General features: G+C 42.7%; 1 non-coding gene across 1 annotated transcript; it reads left to right on the top strand.

Moving 5' to 3' along the window:
• The first annotated feature begins 3,694 nt into the window (after positions 1-3,694).
• On the top strand, positions 3,695-3,768 carry TRNAP-CGG (transfer RNA proline (anticodon CGG)). Its single transcript has one exon. It is a non-coding gene; the product is annotated as a tRNA-Pro (tRNA).
• The last annotated feature ends 1,495 nt before the right edge of the window (positions 3,769-5,263 follow it).

Consider the following 5,263-nt stretch of genomic DNA (forward strand, 5'->3'; position numbering starts at 1 on the left):
GAGACAGATGCAACTTCGCCGACTTTTGCACAGCAGGCGTCTAGATATTGTGGCAGTCCAAGAGACGACGATAGAGAAAGAGGAGGAAACCGAGCGGGCGCTACAGCCCTTTTTGGCAGATTTTATTGTCATTGTTGCGCATGCTGTGGGCTTGTCGGCAGGTTGTTTTCTGTTTCTGCGAAAGACGCTGCCTTCCCAGTCGGAAAAAACTACAGAACATTTTCTGATGTCACGACAGAGGTTCTGTGCGGATTTTGACGGGAAACCTGTTGTGACAACAGAACACTCTGTAGTAACATCATAATTTCTGTAGTTACAACAGAAAAGTGCTACAGAACTACAGACAACAGAAATATACTACAGAAAAACTACAGAACTACAGAAAAGTACTACAGAAAAATCTGATGGTTACGACCGAACTACAGGATATTTTGTCGTATTTTTGACATATTACTGTAGTTTTTTTTCGACTGGGTTGTACTGGCCTAACTTATAATATCGACGTCGGTTGATATGTTGCGATCTTCTACTCTTTAGGAAGCCATGGCGGATAAATAATGTTTATGCTTTTAATACTGTCTCACAGCGCGTAAGTTTTTTTTGAACACATAGCCAGCTTACTTGACTGTGACCGACATCTTGTGCTAATGGGTGACTTCAACTGTGTTTGCAACCCCATAGATCGTTCTAGTCCAGACGCACCCAGTGACAGGAGTGGGGAACATTTGTTCCGTGTCACAGAAGATGCAGGACTAGTTGATACAGGGGCGTCCTGCCGAGCGTTTAGATCATTCACCCACAGTCAGGGGCATTCTTACGCTCGCCTATAGACCGGATCTATGCATCTTGTACATTAGTTTCCCGCTGGCTTGCTTGCGAAACTATACCGGTTTCATTTTCTGATCATAGCATGGTAGTAGCAATGACCATTCAAAGTTTAGGCCGCAGTGGGAACTTTGGAAGTAAAACTCATCGCTGGTAAATGATCAAGAATTTATCATTCGTGTGCGCACACAGCTGCAATCATGTTTTTTCAGAAATCTACCAGTGTTCGCCGCTTGAGAAATGTTCAAGCAGGAATTACGTGCGATAGCAATTGAACTTGGCTCAATTAAATCTTTCTACAGGAAACATCATGAGGAGACACTTAACAAAAACTTGTGTAACCTGTATGAGCTAGAATGTGAATCCCCTGGATCATATACGGACGAAATTGCTAGTGTCAAAAGTGAGTTACAAAGGCATGACGCGGAATGATACAGGGGTGCCTTAATTCGATCTCGTGTCAAGCGTGCTTTGCACTGCGAACGGCCGACGCGGCAAGCTTTGCTTGATTAACGTCATCATGCGACTGCAAAGCTGATTCCGGGAATTATGCGTAATGGCACATTGGTTACGAGTACGAATTAGGTTACGTCCGCATTCGTGGATTATTACTCGATGTTGTTTAATGCCACTCCTCCGGTAAGAAATTCTAACATCTCGCGTTTCACATCCCTGGTGACCCCTTTATCAGAAGATGATTGTTCTGTAATTAGTAGCTCTTTCACGCAGCAAGAGGTAGAAGTGGCAATTGATCAATTACCTTTCTCAGAAACGCCTCGTCCTGATGGCATTTCCTCTGAATTTTACAAAGCTTTTAAAACTGTTCTTGCTCCTATCCTACTAGATGTCTTCGCGATACGTTTTGATCTAGAAGCCCTTCCCGAGACTTTTACAAAATGCCACACAGTCCTAATTCCAAAGAGTACTGATGAAGAAAAATTACGCTCAGTGGAAGGCTATAGGCCAATCACACTGGCAAATATGGATTACAAGATGTTCGCCAAAATTCTATCAAATCGCCTACAGTTCGCAATGTCGGTTCTCATTGGCCCTCACCAGACGTGCGGCTTGAGGGGCCGAGCCATACAAAGTAATGTACATATTGCGCGCACAGTCCTCGAATCGTGCTCCTGCTCTCATGATCAGGTCGCTTTACTTCAGGTCGACCTCGCAAAAGCATTTGATCGAGTTGGTCATTCTTTCCTGTTTTCTCTTCTGGAACGAGCGAGCGTTGGTTCTGTAGTACTGAAAGGGGTGCAACTTTGCTATAGAAATTGTTCGACTCGTCTAATTGTAAATGGCCACCTATCAAGCCCCATACTAATCAACTCATCTCTGAAGCAAGGCTGTCCGATGTCTCTACTGCTTTTTGCTCTTTACTTGGAACCAGTTTGTCAGAGTTTTACATAACAGTAGTATCCATGGCTTCCCTCTCCTTGGAAATGAGGTTAAAGTGCTTGCATATGCGGATGATCTTGTGTTTTTCTGCACTGACAAACCAAGCATAGAAAAAGTTATATCCAGCATAGAAGATTTTGGCGTTGCTTCTGGTGCTCAGATGAATCACTCCAAGAGCTCCGGCCTTTGGTTTGGTTCGTGGGGCTCAACACCACCCCTATATGCAGGAATTGAATGGTCATGTGTGCCCCCTGAATATCTAGGCGTTCCACTGCATGCATGTAAGTCCAGTTCAAATTGCTGGAAAGAGCTCGTTCCAGTCGTCCAGCGTTATGCTAATACATTTGTCCCCTATCGGCTTTCAATCTTCAGTCGGGCTCAGGCCTGCAACATGTTTTTGGTGACAAAACTTTATTATGTGCTTCAGATCCTCCACTGTGCTAAGCATTGCATCCAGCGTTTTCACCGAATATTTGCGACGTTTATTTGGTCATCCAATTTTGAACCGATTCGGCGTGATAACCTATTCAGACCTGTTTGTTTAGGGGGGCTCGGCTTAGTGTGTCTGTATGTAAGGCAGTTAGTTGCCCGTTTCTTCTTTTTTCGTGATTGTTCACAGCCGATTATTAGAGCATTACTATAAGTTAATTTCATGAATCTGCTTCCCGACTTAGTGGTTTCTTCAGATTTTACTGATCACCCTCAGTTACTAGGATTTATGCAGGAAGTTTATGCTTCGGTGAGTTTTTTGACAGTACGATTCTCGAATGAGTACTTATATTTTGTTTCGCGCAAGATACTATACAAGGATTTGGTAGCAATGCTTTTTCCGCCCCCACTGTATCGGTCTTTATACTTTTCCTTTAAGGGTCATGATGTGTTTAAAAGGGTGCACAAAATGCAGATTTCTCCTTGCACGATAACATTTTTCTTTAAATTACACACCGAAGCTCTACCTGTTAACACATGGCTCCATAGAAAAAATATTTTTGTATCTTTTGTGAACTGCCGTGTGTGTGATGTGCCCGAAACAACTGAGCACTGTTTCATTAATTGCAAAGACGCAATTCTTTTTTGGGATGTGCTGCAAAGAACTCTAAAGAAAGACTTTCTTCTAAATTCGTACAGGGTGCCGTATCTTGCTGTTACACAATCTGATTACGAACCATATGACATGTTTTTCCTTATTGGACCTCATAGCTTGTGGAAGACACGCATGTCGGATCGCAACGCTGAACCTGTTGTTCCACCTAGACTCCATTTTAGCAGAATGATGCTGCAACTGAAGGACACTTATTATGAAAATGACTTTCAACCTGATTGGTTTCCGCTGGTGACACGGTGCTTATTTTTGCCTGCCTTTTAAAAAGTTGTGTCTTCTGTTGTGCATCTCAGCAATGGGTGAAGAATTGTAAATACTCTGTGTACATAACCCTTTTTGTATAATAAATACCATGTCAGAAAAAAAATCGGCTCGTTGGTCTAGGGGTATGGTTCTCGCTTCGGGTGTGAGAGGTCCCGGGTTCAAATCCCGGACGAGCGCCTAACCTTATTTTTTTGCATGGCAGCGCAACATAGCTTCATATGTAAAGTGAATGAAATTTATCAGCGTGGCTGCACCTAAAAACCCTTGTAATACAGACGATGCCCAATGCGATCAAGAGAACAAAGCTAACAGTTCACCCGGCCCACATGCAATATATTTGCGCCCACAGTAAAACACACATAAGGTGCTGCTTACACAGCCTTTTATTGTGAACAAGAAACCAAAAGGGGATATAAAACGTCAATTAACGTTTTTGACGTGGTAAGTAATCTACTCATTTTATTCGTTGTCATTGCTCTAAAGGTATGTTTATGTACATATCTATTTTACTCGATTTTTTTATTGATGCGTGGAAATCTTTGGCTTTGCTCATGTAGTATTCTATGTACGTCTCCTCCCCCCCCCCCCCCCCCCCTTTATGTAAGCCCCTGAGAAGTTTCCTTAATGGTTCAGTAAATGATGATGATGGTGATGGATACCTCCCGATAATAAGCTACTGAACAACTAGCAATCAGCTGCAGCGGACAAATCCATAGATGTGAATTATCCAATACAAAAGAGCCAGGGTGAAGGTAACGGTTGCACTGAGCTTTCTAGGTATCAGTGAGCGATATGTAGGGTAAAACATTCTAATTGAAAGTAAAGCAAGGAACGAAATTATTGTACGTGTTTGCAAGTAGCCTAGTCAGGCACAAGCGGTTAAGAAAAAAAAAATACGGGCTCTTCCGGGATTTGAACCCGGGACCTCTCGCACCCTAAGCGAGAATCATACCACTAAACCAACGAGCCGGGATGTCAGGCGACGAGCTGCAGCTCAAAGTTAAGAGGCTGGTTTTCATAGTCAACAGAAGTGGACGATAAGCAGACCTTGGTTGGGTCTACCTGCGAGGTCCTCTTTGAGTGGTTGGCAATGAAATCGGTGCTACGAAGTGTACTTATCTTTGGATAGAATTTATATTATTACTTTCTATCGGGTGTTCGTTCTGACTGTTCGGTGGTGGGATGACAACTGTGCGAGAGTTACCTATGAGGTAAATGGTCGGGCGTTGATTTAATTTATTAAAACAATAGAATCATAAGTCTTACCAGAAGCAAAAGCCATCGCTGGAAGTTGTCCGCATAATGCGTAGCCAGACATCGCGGTCCCGAAAGGTCACGGGATCATCGAAGGTGTACATCGTTTTATCAGTTACGTATCGCCCTTAGTAATATAATGCTTTCAAATAGCGCAACAGTCAGTCACGTGACGTTGTAAAGAGTCATAATGATGCTAGCAACTCATGTTATGTTATGTCATGAAGAAAAATGAAGATGGTAAATGAGGATCATGTGAGTTATGTTCAACTTTGTACTAATAATGTAATGTCACTGCTAAGTCATGATGAGTAGTGCCATGTGATTCAGGACGACTTGCAAACAAGTGATGATATTTCACTCGAGTCATGCGACGAATAACTGTCACATGATTCATCATAAATTGAAAGAAGTTGTTTC

This window comes from Amblyomma maculatum, chromosome 10 (genome assembly GCF_055883805.1).
Source record: "Amblyomma maculatum isolate TAMU_Amacu chromosome 10, ASM5588380v1, whole genome shotgun sequence".
In the NCBI taxonomy this organism is placed as follows: domain Eukaryota; kingdom Metazoa; phylum Arthropoda; class Arachnida; order Ixodida; family Ixodidae; genus Amblyomma; species Amblyomma maculatum.